Source organism: Hyla sarda, chromosome 6 (assembly GCF_029499605.1).
Source record: "Hyla sarda isolate aHylSar1 chromosome 6, aHylSar1.hap1, whole genome shotgun sequence".
Classification (NCBI taxonomy): Eukaryota; Metazoa; Chordata; class Amphibia; order Anura; family Hylidae; genus Hyla; species Hyla sarda.
The window spans coordinates 18786440-18805979 of NC_079194.1; the positions used below are offsets into that span (position 1 = coordinate 18786440).

Here is a 19540-nt window from a genome sequence, read left to right on the forward strand (position 1 = left end):
GCTGTTGCAGCTCCACGAACTTCCACTCCATCAGCAGCAACACTGCCTCCAGCTGGTGCAGGCGGCTCCACCACACTCCCAGCCACAGACAGCCTGCGTCTTCCTCCTGCCCCGACTCCTCTTGTCTCCACTCTCCTGACAACAGAGGCAAGTCTCTCTCCTGTAGCACTCAAGGCAGGGGAGTCCCGGCCCCTCCCCTCCCCATCACTGCTCAGTTCAGCTGAGCTCACTTCAGACGTGCCCAGGGCCAGACCATTCCCCGACCTCCCCCGTGTAGGATCTTGGCCTCTCCCGTCGTCATGGTGCCCAGACCTCCGGCCCCCATAGTTCCTGGGGGCCTCAGCGATACCGGAAGCCTCTTCCTGGCTCCCTCCAACAGCCACCCGCGTGGTACGTGCGCCCCTCCGGGCCACTGGAGAAACACTGCGCCTCCTCCCCGACCTCCGGGCCCCCCTCGCTCTCGGTACATCAGAGCGAGGGACAGCCGTATCGTCCAGGTTCGCGTTGCGGCCTCCTCTCACAGCAGCCGCGACAGCGCCGCTCGTCTCCGCCACCCGCTGCACGCCCGGTGGATTCCTCCCCGCCCCCCTGCCCTCAGGAGTGGGATCGGATGGTGCAGGGGTAGCGGGAGGGTCCCGCAAGGGGCTCGCATGGCGGCGGCGGGTGCGTGGAATTATCTCCGGGCTCAGACGAGAAGGGGGCCTGGATCGGCGGGCACTGGACCTGGGGGCCCCGGATCCCTCTGCAGCGCTCCCGGCCTGAAAACCCTGCAGCTGTGGCACCAGCCAGTCAGCGCCCCTCGCCACTACCTCGTCCCGGACCCTCCGCATCAGATCTTCCAGCGCAGCATCCATGGTAAGCCCAACTTTCTCCCTCGATGTCTCCTCGGCCAGTGGTCACCGTCCCCACTGCCCCCTTTATTTATAACTTACCCTAACTCTCCGCCCCTTGTCCCCCATCTGCCCTCCCTGAACTTTCCCTGACCCCGGACGCTCCAGAGCTGTCCCCTGTCATGGACCCCCTCCCCTCCCATACTGTCCGGTCCGGGGTTGTCTATGTAACTCCAAGTCACTGACACTTGTGTGAAATCCCACTGTCCACTCAGGAAGAACACTGATTGACAATCAATTTCACATGGAACAGACAACAGGTGGAAATTATAGGCAATTAGCAAGACACCCCCAATAAAGGAGTGGTTCTGCAGGTGGTGACCACAAACCCCTTCTCAGTTCCTATGCTTCCTGGCTGATGTTTTGGTCACATTTGAATGCTGTCGGTGCTTTCACTCTAGTGGTAGCATGAGACGGAGTCTACAGCCCACACAAGTGGCTCAGGTAGTGCAGCTCATCCAGGATGGCACATCAATGCGAGCTGTGGCAAGAAGGATTGCTGTGTCTGTCAGTGTAGGGTCCAGAGCATGGAGGCACTACCAGGAGACAGGCTAGTACATCAGGAGACGAGGAGGAGGCCGTAGGAGGGCAACAACCCAGCAGCAGAACCGCTACCTCCACCTTTGTGCAAGGAGGAGCACTACCAGAGCCCTGCAAAATGACCTCCAGCAGACCACAAATGTGCATGTGTCCACTCAAATGGTCAGAAACAGACTCCATGAGGGTGGTATGAGGGCCCGACATCCACAGGTGAGGGTTTTGCTTACAGTCCAACATACAGGACATTTGGCATTTGCCAGAGAACACCAAGATTGGCAAATTCACCACTGGCGCCCTGTGCTCTTCACAGATGAAAGCAGGTTCACACTGAGCACATGTGACAGAGTCTGGAGATGCTGGGGAGAACGTTCTGCTGCCTGCAACATCCTCCAGCATGACCGGTTTGGCGGTGGGTCAGTAATGGTGTGGGGTGACATTTCTTTGTGGGGCCACATAGCCCTCCAGGTGCTTGCCAGATGTAGCCTGACTGCCATTAGGTACCGAAATGAGATCCTCAGACCCCTTGTGAGACCATATGCTGGTGCAGTTGGCCCTGGGTTCCCCCTAATACAAGACAATGCTAGACCTCATGTGGCTGGAGTGTGTCAGCAGTTCCTGCAAGAGGAAGGTATTGATGCTATGGACTGGCCGCCCGTTCCCCTGAATCCGATTGAGCACATCTGGGACGTCTCGTTCCATCCACCACAGACTGTCCAGGAGTTGGCGGATGCTTTAGTCCAGGTCTGGGAGGACATCCCTCAGGAGACCATCCTCCACCTCATCAGGATCATGCCCAGGCGTTGTAGGGAGGTCATACGGGCACGTGGAGGCCACACACACTACTGAGCCTCATTGGGACTTGTATTAAGGACATTACATAAAGTTGGATCAGCCTGTAGTGGGGTTTCCCACTGTGATTTTGAGTGTGACTCCATATCCAGACCTCCAGGGGTTGATACATTTGATTTCCATTGATAATTTTTGTGGGATTTTGTTGTCATTCAACTATGTAAAGAGGAAAGTATTTCATACGATTAGTTCATTTAGATCTAGGACGTGTTATCGCAGGGTTCACTTCATTTCTTTGAGCAATATATTTATAGTTTCTTAAATCCAGCATAAAAAAATAAACATTAAAACTGCTGAATACAGACTTCCCTGTACCCAACAATTGGTCTCAGACTGGACAGCTTTAACCCGAAACATTACACAGTCCATTGTCAACAGCCTTTGGCTGTCCGGGCATGCTGGATGTTGTAGTTTTGCAACAGCTGGAGGCACACTGGTTGGAGAACAATGGGATACAGAGCACCAATGTTTTACACTGACCACAAACCTTGGACGTGCACTTTCTGGCAACAGTTGATTTGAGAAAAAATTATTCTCTCCAGAGTACCCCTTTAAAGGGGTACTCTGCTACTCAACTTTTGGACGTCTGTCACGCCCCCTCCCATAGACTTGCATTGAGGGGGCGGAGCTATGACGTTACGAGCTCCCGATCCCGGCTCCAGTGTTTGGAACAGTTAGTTTCAAACGCTGAACAACGGAGTACCCCTTTAAAGGGGTACTCTGGTCCTAGACATCTTATCCCCTATCCAGAGGATAGGGGATAAGATGTCTGATCGTGGGGGCCGCTGCTGGGACCCCCAGCGATCTATGTGCAGCACCCACTTGTCATAAGCCTCACGGATCAAAGATTGCTCCATGTCTGATGACTCACGATACAGGGGCCGGAGTATCGTGACATCATGGCTCCGCCCCTCGTGATGTCACGTTCACTCCCATAGGCTTCCATTGAGGGGGTGGAGCTGTGATGTCATGATACTCCGGCCCCTCCGTGAGGCAGATGACAAGTGGGTGCTGCAGGAGAGATTGCAGGGTCCCCAGCGGCGGACATTTTATCCCCTATAATTTAGATAGGGCATAATATGTCTGAGGTCCTGCCGCTGGGACCCCCGCGATCTCTGTGCAGCACCGGCATTCTTAACAGTATATTTAGAACGCTGGGTTCCCGTCAGCGAAGTGATGTCACGCCAGGCCCCCAATATGTCATAAGTCACATGGTTCCCAAGGGGTGTGGCTATGCTGCAGTGGGTGAGCATTACTTCAATAAATCCCTTCCACCCTCCATTTACGGCAGCATAGCCACACCCCTGGACACCATGGGGCTATTCATGTAGAGTGGAGCAGGTGAACGTTTTTTTAACCCAATTAATTTATGTGGTGGAAGCTGCGTACCAGATTTGTGACATGGTGCAGGACGGGATGAATCTGGGGGTGCACTTCAGTACACCACTTTGGATGGTGATTCCTCTTTTTGTGCGAGTAAAAAAAAAAATGTTTTAATCCTGTGCGACAAAATGTGCGACTTTTTAATAATGCTGTTTGCAGTCAGTTTTGTTAGCCAAGTCAGGGCTGGTGTAGATTTGCGCCTAAATTAGCGCAGTTGCGACAAACTGAAAAGACGCATATCATGAGTTCCTCACCACTGAGATCAACTGAAATCATGACCTGGTCGGTTCTTTTAGAAAATCCTTGCAATGAAAAGTCTCAAAACAGCATCTGAGACAAATGTCACCACAAAACCAGGGTAAATCCAATGATGAATCCCCCCATGTGACGTGATGGTTTCACCTCTATAATGGTGTCACCGGGGTTATACAATTACTTGTTGTTTCACTTCTGGGTTACAATCCTTCATGATGTCCCCTCTGTTACACACTAACATGATGTCACCTCTGTTACACACTAACATGATGTCACCTCTGTTACACACTAACATGATGTCCCCTCTGTTACACACTAACATGATGTCCCCTCTGTTACACACTAACATGATGTCCCCTCTGTTACACACTAACATGATGTCACCTCTGTTACACACTAACATGATGTCCCCTCCACACTAACATGATGTCACCTGTTACACACTAACATGATGTCCCCTCTGTTACACACCAACATGATGTCACCTCTGTTACACACTAACATGATGTCCCCTCTGTTACACACTAACATGATGTCACCTCTGTTACACACTAACATGATGTCCCCTCTGTTACACACTAACATGATGTCACCTCTGTTACACACTAACATGATGTCACCTCTGTGTTACACACTAACATGATGTCCCCTCTGTTACACACTAACATGATGTCCCCTCTGTTACACACTAACATGATGTCACCTCTGTTACACACTAACATGATGTCCCCTCCACACTAACATGATGTCACCTGTTACACACTAACATGATGTCCCCTCTGTTACACACCAACATGATGTCACCTCTGTTACACACTAACATGATGTCCCCTCTGTTACACACTAACATGATGTCACCTCTGTTACACACTAACATGATGTCCCCTCTGTTACACACTAACATGATGTCCCCTCTGTTACACACTAACATGATGTCACATCTGTTACACACTAACATGATGTCCCCTCTGTTACACACTAACATGATGTCACCTTTGTTACACACTAACATGATGTCCCCTCTGTTACACACTAACATGATGTCACCTCTGTTACACACTAACATGATGTCCCCTCTGTTACACACTAACATGATGTCATCTCTGTTACACACTAACATGATGTCACCTCTGTTACACACTAACATGATGTCCCCTCTGTTACACACTAACATGATGTCCCCTCTGTTACACACTAACATGATGTCACCTCTGTTACACACTAACATGATGTCACCTCTGTTACACACTAACATGATGTCACCTCTGTTCCACACTAACATGATGTCACCTCTGTTACACACTAACATGATGTCCCCTCTGTTACACACTAACATGATGTCCCCTCTGTTACACACTAACATGATGTCACCTGTTACACACTAACATGATGTCCCCTCTGTTACACACTAACATGATGTCACATCTGTTACACACTAACATGATGTCACCTCTGTTTTACACACTAACATGATGTCCCCTCTGTTACACACTAACATGTTGTCACCTCTGTGTTACACACTAACATGATGTCACCTCTGTGTTACACACTTACATGGTGTCACCTCTGTGTTACACACTAACATGTTGTCACCTCTGTGTTACACACTAACATGATGTCATCTCTGTTACACACTAACATGATGTCCCCTCTGTTACACACTAACATGATGTCACCTCTGTTACACACTAACATGATGTCACCTCTGTGTTACACACTAACATGGTGTCACCTCTTTGTTACACACTCACATAATGGTGTCACCTCAGTGTTACACAATTACATGTGGATGTCACCTCTGTATTACAAACATGATGGTGTCACCTCTGTATTACACACTCACATAATGGTGTCTCCTCTGTATTACACACTTACACAATGGTGTCACTTCTTTTACACACTTGATGGTGTCACCTCTGTATTACACACTTACATAATGGTGTCACTTCTTTCACACACATAAAGGTGTCACCTCTGTGTTACACACTTACATGTTGATATCACCTCTGTATTACACACTCACATAATGGTGTCACCTCTGTGTTACACACTTACATGTTGATGTCACCTCTGTATTACACACTCACATAATGGTGTCACCTCTGTGTTACACACTTACATGTTGATGTCACCTCTGTATTACACACTCACATAATGGTGTCACCTCTGTGTTACACACTTACATGTTGATGTCACCTATGTATTACAAACATGATGGTGCCACCTCTGTATTAGACACTTACACAATGGTGTCACTTCTTTTACACACATAAAGGTTTCACCTCTGTGTTACACACTTACATGTTGATGTCCCCTCTGTATTACAAACATGATGGTGTCACGCCTGTATTACACACTTACACAATGGTGTCACTTCTTTTACACACTTGATGGTGTCACCTCTGTTACACACTCACATAATGGTGTTACCTCTGTATTACACACTTACACAATGGTGTCACTTCTTTTACACACATGATGGTGTCACCTCTGTGTTACACACTCACATAATGGTGTTACCTATGTATTACACAATTACACAATGGTGTCACTTCTTTTACACACATGATGGTGTCACCTCTGTATTACACACTCAAATAATGGTGTCTCCTCTGTATTACACACTTACACAATGGTGTCACTTCTTTTACGCACTTGATGGTGTCACTTCTGTATTACACATTTACACAATGGTGTCACTTCTTTTACACACTTGATGGTGTCACCTCTGTATTACACACTTACACAATGGTGTCACTTCTTTCACACACATAAAGGTGTCACCTCTGTGTTACACACTTACATGTTGATATCACCTCTGTATTACACACTGACATAAAGGTGTCACCTCTGTGTTACACACTTACATGTTGATGTCACCTATGTATTACACACTCACATAATGGTGTCACCTCTGTGTTACACACTTACATGTTGATGTCACCTCTGTATTACACACTCACATAATGGTGTCACCTCTGTATTACACACTTACACAATGGTGTCACTTCTTTTACACACTTGATGGTGTCACCTCTGTTACACACTCACATAATGGTGTCACCTCTGTATTACACACTTACACAATGGTGTCACTTCTTTTACACACATGATGGTGTCACCACTGTGTCGCACACTCACATGATGGTGTCACCTCTGTATTACACACTTACACAATGGTGTCACTTCTTTTACACACATGATGGTGTCACCTCTGTATTACACACTTACACAATGGTGTCACTTCTTTTACACACATGATGGTGTCACCTCTGTATTACACACTTACACAATGGTGTCACTTCTTTTACACACATAATGGTGTCACCTCTGTGTCGCACACTCACATGATGTTACACTTGGGCTGAATGATTAAGGGAGTGTGATGTTTTCATGGAGGACATGAATGAAGCTTCTGCCTAGTAGTAGAACAAGAAGTGTTTTGTCCGGGCTTCCTCGGTCGGCATTGACATTCAGACACTGAGCCTCTGACCTGCTCTCCGCTATTTCTCCAGTCATTTCTCTGTGTAAGTATTTTATACACATTTTATTTGAACATGTCAGGACTATTTCCTGCACTAATATTTTTTGTCTAATAGTAGATATCCTTATCATTTATATAAGAAACAACTAATATATAATATAAATATAATATTTAATATTTATTATGCAGGTTTTATTCGTATTACTATGGGGTCAATACTGATTTATGTTATGGAACGTGAGGGTTATGGAGAATCGGGATTATTTCTAGAAGGTTCATTTCAACCATATGGTGTAAGGATATATGTACCGGTGGTATCATGGCAGTGCCACCTACCATGTATAGCCTTTCAGATTACGTATTTTTGCTAATGCCCTTGTACCAGGAGGGTCCTCTATAGCAGTGTTCTTCAACCTGCGGACCTCCAGAGGTTTCAAAACTACAACACCCAGCATGTCCGGACAGCCGATGGCTGTCCGGGCATGCTGGGAGTTGTAGTTTTGCAACATCTGGAGGTCCGCAGGTTGAAGACCTTGTCTGTCCGGGCATGCTGGGAGTTGTAGTTTTGCAACATCTGGAGGTCCGCAGGTTGAAGACCTTGGCTGTCCGGGCATGCTGGGAGTTGTAGTTTTGCAACATCTGGAGGTCCGCAGGTTGAAGACCACTGCTCTATAGGATTAGATTGGAATGGGATGAATTCCGGCATCTCCTCTGCACAGCAGCACAGAACTCAGCGTTACCTCTGCACTGCAGAGATCCCGGCCACCTCTTATTATTACTCCGTTGCTTCTGTATTTTCCATTAAAGGGGTACTCCGGTGAAAAACTTTTCTTTTTTTTTTTTTTTTTAAATCAACTGGTGCCAGAAAGTTAAACAGATTTGTAAATTACTTCTATTAAAAAAATCTTAATTCTTCCATAACTTATTAGCTGCTGAATACTAAAGAGGAAATTATTTTTTTTGGGAGCACAGAGCTCTCTGCTGACATCACGAGCACAGAGCTCTCTGCTGACAACACGAGCACAGAGCTCTCTGCTGACATCTCTGTCCATTTTAGGAACTGTCCAGAGTAGGAGAAAATCCCCATAGCAAACATATGCCGCTCTGGACAGTTCCTAAAATGGACAGAGATGTCAGCAGAGAGCACTGTGCTCGTGATGTCAGCAGAGAGCTCTGTGTTCCAAAAAGAAAATAATTTCCTCTGTATTATTCAGCAGCTAATAAGTACTGGAAGGATTAAGATTTTTTTTTAATAGAAGTGATTTACAAATCTGTTTAACTTTCTGGCACCAGTTGATTTAAAAAAAAAAAAAAAACATTTTCACCCGAGTACCCCTTTAAGTTCTATGGAGAGAACCTAAGGGGAACTAAGAGCTTGTTCACATTGACGTCTGTCTCCGTTATTTCATGCCCGTTGTTAAATCCGTTAAATTCCATTTCTTTGACAGGAAATAAGACGACGGCCCATGCAGTATTTTTTTCCCCGTCCAAAAAATAAAATGGAAGCGAAACGGAAATAATAAATTTAACATTGAAGTCAATGGGAAATGGATGAGGCTTTAATGTCATCCGTTTGCATCCATTTTTGGTCCGTTATGACTTCTGAACCTGCTCAGAAGAGGTGTGAGCGACCAGGAAGTAGTCAGACTAAATAAAAAATGGACAATAAAGGATACAAATGGATTAAAGACTGATGCAAAAAGATGCCACTTACAGGGGAAGCTCGAAAAATTTGAATATCGCGCAAAAGTCCATTTTATTTCACTAATGCAACTTAAAGGGGTACCCTGGTGGAAAACTTTATTTATTTATTTTTTTAAATCAACTGGTGCCAGAAACAGATTTGTAAATAATTTCTATTAAAAATGTAATCCTTCCATTACTTATTAGCTGCTGAATACTACAGAGGAAATTATTTTCTTTTTGGAACACAGAGCTCTCTGCTGACATCACGAGCACAGTGCTCTCTGCTGACACCTCTGTCCATTTTAGGAACTGTCCAGAGTAGGAGAAAATCCCCATAGAAAACATATGCTGCTCTGGACAGTTCCTAAAATGGACAGAGATGTCAGCAGAGAGCACTGTGCTCGTGATGTCAGCAGAGAGCTCTGTGTTCCAAAAAAAAAAAAAAAAGAATTTCCTCTGTAGTATTCAGCAGCTAATAAGTACTGGAAGGATTAAGATTTTTTTAATAGAAGTAATTTACAAATCCGTTTGACTTTCTGGCACCAGTTGATTTAATAAAAAATAGTTTTCCACCGGAGTACCCCTTTATAGGGAAGGGAAGCATGAAGTGCTCCGAAATCTGGTAGACAAATGCGTTGACCCTGGACTTAAAGGGGTACTCCGCTGCTCAGCATTTGGAACAAACTGTTCCGAATGCTGGAGCCAGGAGCTCATGACATCATAGCCCCGCCCCTCATAACCTCACGCCCCGCCCCTTCAATGCAAGTCTATGGGAGGGGGCATGACAGCCGTCATGCCCCCTCCCATAGACTTGCATTGAGGGGGCGGGGTGTGACGTAATGAGGGGGCAGGGCTATGATGTCACGAGCTCCTGGCTCCAGCGTTCGGAACAGTTCGTTTCAAAAGCTGAGCAGCGGAGTACCCCTTTAATGAAGCCCAGTGACCATCACCAGCAGATGACATGGTTTCCCAAATCATAATAATTGGGGGTTATTTGGGGTTTTCATGAGCTGTAAACTATAATCATCACAATTATGACAGATCACGGTTTGTTCTCACTTTACATGTAATGAGTCTTTCTCATATATTAGTTTCACCTTTTAAGTTGCTTTACTGAAATAAATATGAACTTTCCACGATATTCCAATTTTTCGAACTTCACCTGTAAATGTCATCAGTTTGTTCCTATGGTCCATTTAGCAGCAATGACAGGAGAACAGCGGGACAGGAGGGAATGGAATGTGAACCTACAGTAGCTTTATCCTAATGATAAGTGGAAGACAATGTAATAGAGCAGCAGGAAAGGCTTGCAGAATGCTTGGATCTATAGGGAGAGGTATAAGCAGTAGAAAGAGAGAAGTGCTCATGGGTGTATAGGGAGAGGTATAAGCAGTAGAAAGAGAGAAGTGCTCATGGATGTATAGGGAGAGGTATAAGCAGTAGAAAGTGAGAAGTGCTCATGGGTGTATAGGGAGAGGTATAAGCAGTAGAGAGAGAGAGAAGTGCTCATGGGTGTATAGGGAGAGGTATAAGCAGTAGAGAGAGAGAAGTGCTCATGGGTGTATAGGGAGAGGTATAAGCAGTAGAGAGAGGGAAGAGCTCATGCCGCTGTACAGAACACTGGTGAGGCCTCATTTGGAGTATTGTGCGCAGTACTGAAGGCCGTATCTCCAGAAGGATATGGATACTCTAGAGAGAGTTCAGAGAAGATAATAAACTAGTACATGGATTGCAGGATGAAACTTATCAGGAAAGGTTAAAGGACCTTAAAATGTATAGAAGAAAGGAGAGACAGAGGGATATGATAGAGACTTTATATACATAAAGGGAATCAACACGGTAAAGGATGAGAGGAGATTTATATAGAAGAAAAACTACAACAAGAGGACATAGTTTTATATTAGAAGGGAAAGGTTTCTGCAGTAATATCAGGAAGTATTACTTTACTGAGAGAGTAGTGGATGCATGGAATAGCCTTCCTGCAGAAGTGGTCGCTGCAAATACAGTGAAGGAGTTTAAAGATGCATGGGATAAGCATAAGGCTATCCTTCATATAAGATAGGGATAGACATAAGGCTATCCTTCATATAAGATAGGGCCAGGCATAAGGCTATCCTTTATATAAGATAGGGATAGGCATAAGGCTATCCTTCATATAAGATAGGGATAGGCATAAGGCTATCCTTCATATAAGATAGGGATAGACATAAGGCTATCCTTCATATAAGATAGGGCCAGGCATAAGGCTATCCTTTATATAAGATAGGGATAGGCATAAGGCTATCCTTCATATAAGATAGGGATAAGCATAAGGCTATCCTTCATATAAGATAGGGATAGGCATAAGGCTATCCTTCATATAACATAGGGATAGGTATAAGGCTATCCTTCATATGAGATAGAGATAGATATAAGGCTATCCTTCATATAAGATAGGGGTAGGTATAAGGCTATCCTTCATATAAGATAGGGATAGGCATAAGGTTATCCTTCATATAAGATAGGGATAGGTATAAGGCTATACTTCATATAACATAGGGGTCGGTATAAGGCTATCCTTCATATAAGATAGGGATAGGCATAAGGCTATCCTTCATATAAGATAGGGACAGGCATAAGGCTATACTTCATATAACATAGGGGTCGGTATAAGGCTATCCTTCATATGATATAGAGATAGGTATAAGGCTATCCTCCATATAAGATAGGGATAGGCATAAGGCTATCCTTCATATAAGATAGGGACAGGCATAAGGCTATACTTCATATAACATAGGGGTCGGTATAAGGCTATCCTTCATATGATATAGAGATAGGTATAAGGCTATCCTTCATATAAGATAGGGCCAGGGACTATTGATAGGATTCAGATTATTGGGCAGACTAGATGGGCCAAATGGTTCTTATCTGCCAACACATTCTATGTTTCTATGTTTCTCAGTGGTGTCTAGAGGGACTACAATGCAGGGACATAGCCTGAATTAGACATATGAATTGCAGTCATTGTTGTACAGGAGCAGGGGGTTCATCTGTAAACAGAAGTCCCTGCTTCTGGATGTACATTGTGTGAGGTGCTACACCAGTAGCTTAGTGCACTACAGAATGTACGTACAGGAGCAGGGGGTTCATCTGTAAACAGGAGTCCCTGCTTCTGGATGTACATTGTGTGAGGTGCTACACCAATAACAGTGCACTACAGAATGTACGTACAGGAGCAGGGGGTTCATCAGTAAACAGGAGTCCCTGCTTCTACATGTACATTCTGTGAGGTGATACACCAATAGCTTAGTGCACTACAGAATGTACGTACAGGAGCAGGGGGTTCATCTGTAAACAGGAGTCCCTGCTTCTGGATGTACAGTGTTATAGGTGCTACACCAATAGCTTAGTGCACTACATAATGTACGTACAGGAGCAGGGACTCCTTCTTGTCCGGACTCCCTGATCCTGTACTGTAAATCGGTGCAGGACTTCTGCTGAAGAGGTCCTCCGCCACTCCAGGTGACCAGGCAAGGAACAGAGAAAGAAGAAAAGGACCTGCCCTCAGTGATGGAGTAGAGGGAAGGTGAGTGGGATTTTTTATGTTGGGGGGAAGCTGTGTAATGGGGAGCATCCAGTAAGGTGGAATTACCTACCTACTTGGGGCATCTAACTTATGTGGAAAATTACCTACCTACTAGGGGCATCTACCTAATCAGGGTATAATTTCCTTCCTACTGGGAGCATCTACTTAAAGGGGTACTCTACTGCCCCAGTGTTTGGAAAATTTTGTTCCCAACGCTGGGTGCGGGCTGTGGGGGTCGTGATGTCATGGCCACGTCTCTCCTGAAGTCACACCACGCCCCCTCGATGCAAGTCTATGGGAGGGGGCTTGGCGGTGCCACGCCCCATCCCTTAGATTTGCATTGAGGGGCGTGGTGTGACTTCACAACCCCCTCAGCTTGCACCCAGCATTCGGAACAAAATGTTCCGAACACTGGGGCAGTGGAGTACCCCTTTAAGTAGATGCTCCCAGTAGGAAGGAAATTTTACCCTGATTAGGTAGATGTCCATAGTAGGTAGGTAATTTTCCTCATAAGTATCAAATTTTCTGAAAACATGCAGCAAAATGTAGCACGTGTGACCCTACACTTAAAGGGGTACTCCGGTGGAATTTTTTTTTTTTTTAAATGAACTGGTGCCAGAAAGCTAAACAGATTTGTAAATGACTTCTATTAAAAAATCTTAATCCTTTTAGTATTTTTTAGCAGCTGTATGCTACAGAGGAAATTCTTATCTTTTTTTTATTTTTTGTCTTTTCCACAGTGCTCTCTGCTGACACCTCTGTCCATGTCAGGAACTGTCCAGAGCAGCATAGGTTTGCTATGGGGATTTTCTCCTGCTCTGGACAGTTCCTGATACGGACATCAGGTGTCAGCAGAGAGCACTGTGGACAAGGCAAAAACAAAATTCAAAAAATTAAGATTTTCCTCTGTAGCGTACAGCTGCTAAAAAGTACTGGAAGGATTAAGATTTTTTTTTTAATAGAAGTAATTTACAAATCTGTTTAACTTTCTGGCACCAGTTCATTAAAAAAAATTTTTTTCCACCGGAGTACCCCTTTAATCTCTTTACTGATGACTTTATTTTAGGGGATTCTGAGGTGACAGCATCACTTTAAAGTGTACCTGTGGGTATAAAAAAAAACCTTTGACATTCCCATGTCCCCTAGATTCTCTTGGGACCCGTAAACACCGAGGGGGCGACTTATCATCGTGTATTTAGCTTCATACATTTTGAAAAACGAACCTACCGGTCTCAAGTGCGTCTAATTTCTTAAAAAGCCGCACACAGTGAGAGATTTATTGCACAAACACAACAGGATTTTTGCTTCTGTAAAGTTGTTAGAAGTAGGTTTTGTAAGTGCAAAGATTGCTGGTATTGGTTTGCGACCTCTGGAGTCCTCTGCGCCAAAATCTGCAACAAGTCACAACCACTGCAAAGTCACAGGGCAAAAATGTCCGGGTAAGAAAGTTTGGCAAGAATTACTTCAGGACAAAAAGTCTCACACGAAATCCATGTGCCAAATTTGCACCTTTTTTTACACATCAAAAGACGTGTGAGATTTATCAAAACCTGTGCTGAGGAAAAATTGACCAGTTGTCCATAGCAACCAATCAGATCGCTTCTTTCATTTTGAAAAGACCTCTGCAAAATGAAAGAAGTGATCTGATTGGTTGCTATGGAGAACTGGTCAACGTTTCCTCTACACAGGTTTTGATAAATCTCCCTTCATATAAGCAATACAATACATGAAGGCCTTTGCATAGATGCCACAGGAATAATGGGGGTGATTCATCATAACCTATGTAGAGGAAAAGCCATACAGTTGCCCATAGCAACCGATCAGATGGCTTCTTTCATTTTAAAAAATGAAAGGAGCGATCTGATTGGTTGCTATGGGCAACTGTACCGCTCTTCCTCTTTACAGGTCTTGATAAATATCCCCCAATGGATCTAGCACTATAACCCTCTGCCATCTCTATCTCTCCGGCGTTCTGAGATTGTGGTCACAGAGGGGAGAGACTACATACAAGATGGCGGTGTGGTGAGCGGCAGTGAGCGCCGATATTTACAACAATCTGGCACAAAACCTTAAAGACTTACTTGGCTCTTATAAAATTAAAGGGGAACTCTGTCGGAAAACCTCTTATATCCTATGCAAAGGATAGGGGTTAAGATGTCTAATTGCGGGGGTCCCGCCATTGGGGACCCCTGTGATCTCCACTGCGGCACCCCAGTCATCCGGTGCATGGAGCGAACGCCACTCCGTGTCAGTTGACTGGCGAGTACAGCTGCCATGCCCCCTCCATTCATGTCTATGGGGGGGGAGGCGTGGCGGCTACGTACTAGCTGTCACGCCCCCTCCCATAGACATGAATGGAGGGGGTGTAGCGTGATGTCATGAACATGGATGCTTAAAATTTCCATCTTCGGGATACCGCTGCTTCCGGACCGGAGATCGCGGGGGTCCCCAGTGGCGGAACCCCTGTGATCAGACATCTCATCCCCTATCCTTTGGATGTTTTTCAGTGGAATACCCCTTTAAAATTGCATCTTGGAGCATTTGATGTATTTATAGTGAACCTGTCACATATTTTATGTTGCCCAAACCGCAGGCAACAGGTGCAATGATCGGGGGCCCTGGAACACTATGGGTAGGGTCACACGTGCCGTATTTTGCTTCAGAGTTGCTGCTGTTTGTTTTTCTACCCATTGGAGTCAATTGACAGCAAAATCAACTGCGTATTTTTCTACCTATTGACTTCAATGGGTAGGAAAATAAACAGCAGCAAATACGCCGCAAAATACGGCACGTGTGACCCTTCCCTATTATTTACTCTGAAACACAGAGAGAAACCATAGTTTAAAAAAAAAAAAAAAAACGTCGGTACCCGGGTAAGTAGTAATGGGAGGTGGTCCCTGTGACTGCTCTTTGCGCCGCTAGGCCCGAGTGCCGCATCTCTCCTTATTTGTGCAGGGAGCTGCTGCCAGGAACCACCCCAGTGACTACTTACCTGGCATGTATTAATAAACTATAATTTCTCTGAAATGTCCTGGTGTTCCCGTGTAAATCAAAGTGTTCCAGGACCTCGCTCTCTGCACCTGTCTCATGCCGCCCATGGTTTGGGCAGCATAAAACAGATGAGCGGTTCCCTTTAAAGGGGTACTCCGCTGAAAACCCTTTTTTTTAAATCAACTGATGCTAGAAACTTAAAGGGGTATTCCAGGCAAAACCTTTTTTTTATTTATATCAACTGGCTCCGGAAAGTTAAACAGATTTGTAAATTACTTCTATTAAAAAATCTTAATCCTTCCAATAGTTATTAGCTTCTGAAGTTTTCTGTCTAACTGCTCAATGATGATGTCACGTCCCGGGAGCTGTGCATGATGGGAGAATATCCCCATAGGAACTGCACAGCTCCCGGGACGTGAGTCATCAGAGAGCAGTTAGACAGAAAACAACAACTCAACTTCAGAAGCTAATAACTATTGGAAGAATTAATATTTTTTAATAGAAGCAATTTACAAATCTGTTTAACTTTCCAGAGCCAGTTTATATATAAAAAAAGTTTTGGCCTGGAATACCAAAACCGCACGGTCAATGGCGTACGCGCAAAAAAATTCCAAAGTCAAAAAAAGCGCACTTTTGGTCACTTTTTATACCATTAAAAAATGAATAAAAAGTGATCAAAAAGTCCGATCAAAACAAAAATCATACCGATAAAAACTTCAGATCACGGCGCAAAAAATGAGCCCTAATGCCGCCCTGTATGCGGAAAAATAAAAAAGTTATAGGGGTCATAAGATGATATTTTTAAACGTATAAATTTTCCTGCATGTAGTTATGATTTTTTCCAGAAGTCCGACAAAATCAAACCTATATGAATAGGGTATCATTTTAACAGTATGGACCTACAGAATAATGATAAGGCGTCATTTTTACCGAAATATGCACTGCGTAGAAACGGAAGCCCCCAAAAGTTACAAAATGGCATTTTTTCTTCGATTTTGTCGCACAATGATTTTTTTTTCCGTTTCGCCGTGCATTTTTGGGTAAAATTACTAATGTCACTGCAAAGTAGAATTGGTGATGCAAAAAATAAGCCATAATATGGATTTTTAGGTGGAAAATTGAAAGGGTTATGATTTTTAAAAGGTAAGGAGGAAAAAACAAAAGTGCAAAAACGGAAAGGGTCCTTAAGGGGTTAAAATAGAAAAGATCTTCCTGTGGAGCATACAGCAGCTGATAAGTACTGGAAGGATTGAGATTTTTTTTTAATTGAAGTCATTTACAAATCTGTTTAACTTTCTGGCACCGGTTGATTAAAAAAAAATGTTTTCCAGTTCCAGCGGAGTACCCCTTTAAATACACTCCGTTATAAAGTGACACTGACTATTAATCCCCTCTGAAGGGTAAACAAGTGAGACATGGTGTATGACCCATAAGTAATCCAAAAATGTTTTATATGGCAGTGATGCCCAAACGGTGGACCTCCAGCTATTGCAAAACTATAACCCCCAGCATGCCCGGACAGCCGTTGGCTGTCCGGGCATGCTGGGGGGTTGTAGTTTTGCAACAGCTGGAGGTCCACAGTTTGGGGACCTAAGATCTAGTTACACAGTCCTCAAGGCCCACCAATATTCTGGGTTTGTATTGTTGCTCCACTGGGATCTTGGTTCCCTATTTTCAATTACACTTTACAACAGAGATTTAAAGGGGTTATCCATGAATCAAAAAACAGAGCTAATTTCTTTAAAAAAAAAAAAAAGAAAACAAAAGCCTGTCTATCTATCTCCAGGTTGGATGTGGTTCTGCAGCTCAGTTTCTTTCAAATGAATGGAGCTAAGTTATAATACCACACCCAACCTGGAGACAGACGGCGCGTTTTTTTTTTTTTTTTTAAAGAAATTAGCTCTGTTTTTCAATTCCTGGATAGGGGTACTCTGTTGGAATTTTTTTATTTTTTTTTTAAATCAACTGGTGCCAGAAATTTAAACAGATTTGTAAAGGACTACTATACAAAAATCTTAATCCTTCCAGTACTTATCAGCTGCTGTATGCTCCACAGGAAGTTCTTTTCTTTTTTAAATTTCCTTTCTGTCTGACCCCAGTTCTCTCTGCTGACACCTCTGTCCATGTCAGGAACTGTCTAGAGTAGCAACAAATCCCCATAGAAAACCTCTCCTGCTCTGGACAGTTCCTGACATGGACAGAGGTGTCAGCAGAGAGCACTGTGGTCAGACTGGAAAGAACTATGCAACTTCCTCTGGAGAATACAGCAGCCGATAAGTACTGGAAGGGTTAAGATTTTGAAATAGAAGTCATTTATAAATCTGAATACAGCTGGAAGAAGTCTGCACTGGGCACTGCTAGCGGACGGATGCACAGGAATACACACGTATATAGAATGTCTGTATGGCATCAGGGGTGGAACGAGATGTAAGGAAATCAGAGTGGTGCTAACACGTCCAGTAAAAGAACTTTAAAGGGTACCTCTCATCAAAAAAACTTTTGATATATTATAGAATAATATATGCAGAATAACTTCACAATTGCATGTTATTAAAAAAATATGCTTCTTTCTATTTAATTTTCCACTTTGAAGAAATGACCACTAGGGGTCTCCCTACCAGTCCTGGCAGCAAGCATTTCAGACTCATGCTGGAGTCCTAAACACTACGAGCTGCCAGTCTGCTTTGTTCACAAAGGAGAACACTCAGAGCTGCCAGCCTGCTTTGTTCACAGCCTGTTTGGCTGTGAACAAAGCAGGCTGGCAGCTCTGAGTGTTTAGGACTCCAGCATGAGTCAGAAATGCTTGCTGACCGGACAGATCGGGAAAAATACAATAGAAAGAAGCATATTTTTCATTAACATGCTATTGGAAAGTTATTCAACATTCATTAATCTAAAATATATCAAAAGTTTATTTGATGAGAGGTACCCCTTTAAACTTCATGTAGAGAGAACAGAAAAACGTACGACTTGCTGGTGAAGATTTATTCTGTTTTCATAACCGGCAGGTTACAAAGTCCCAACACCTTAACACCAAGCAGAGCTGGAGCGGCAGGAGCCACACAACTGGACAGACGTGTGGCTCCTGCCGCTCCAGCTCTGCTTGGCGTTGCTCCATTTTTCTGTAATTTATAAATCTGTTTAACTTTGTGGCATCAGTTGATTTAAATTAAAATGTTTTCCAGTGGAGTACCCCTTAAACTGTTGTTTATTTTTTATAAAACGCAAGGGTCCTGTGGCAACAGTACATGATCCGTGATTGAAATGTTGTAATTTAGTTTTTTATTTTTATGTATCTGTATTTGTATATTTTTTATTTGGATATTTAATAGTTTACACTTTGGTTTGAATAATTTTCGTTTTTTTTTATTTTTTTTTATTATGTGTGCGGGGTAGATGTTATAACCCAAGGGGCAGATGTTATTAACCCCTTCTTGTTGTGACGCCAGGGCATGGCTTAGCCTTAACCACCCGAAGGTAATACCGCTGGATCCTGGGCTAGGCACGGGGGTAATGAAGACACCGGCGCCAAGTTACGGACAACGGTAGCTTTACTGAGGGTAGACAGATGACACAGTCTATGCAGTACAGCCAATATCCCAAGGAGGTGACCAGTGACACAGAGGGACCTTGCAGGCTTGCTGGGACTTGCAGCAGTTAGACTGACTTTGGTGCAGGCCATGGTGACTAAACAGTAGACTTGACTTGACTGACTTGATGACTGACAATTAGATGACTTTGGCTTACTTGCAATTGACAGGTAGCTACAGACTTTAGGCTTGAGGCCTCCAATGCTCCGGACACAGGCACTGAGACGACTGCACTGGACCTCAGGAACTGAGAGATTTCAGCCCCTCCCCTGGTTATATAGGGGGCTGTGCAAGGAGCCCATAGGTC

General features: G+C 44.1%; 1 protein-coding gene across 6 annotated transcripts in view; it reads left to right on the plus strand.

Moving 5' to 3' along the window:
* Nucleotides 1-7305: 7305 nt before the first annotated feature.
* DNM3 (dynamin 3) overlaps nt 7306-19540 on the plus strand; it is a 422060-nt gene continuing 409825 nt past the window's right edge. For 4 of the 6 annotated variants that reach the window (XM_056523254.1, XM_056523257.1, XM_056523258.1 and 1 more), the window contains exon 1: nt 14543-14674. The gene's annotated coding sequence lies outside the window, so the exon portion shown is untranslated. Of the gene's footprint in view, nt 7445-14542; nt 14685-19540 lie in introns of those variants that run through there. The other 2 variants (XM_056523256.1, XM_056523255.1) reach the window with 2 other exon arrangements.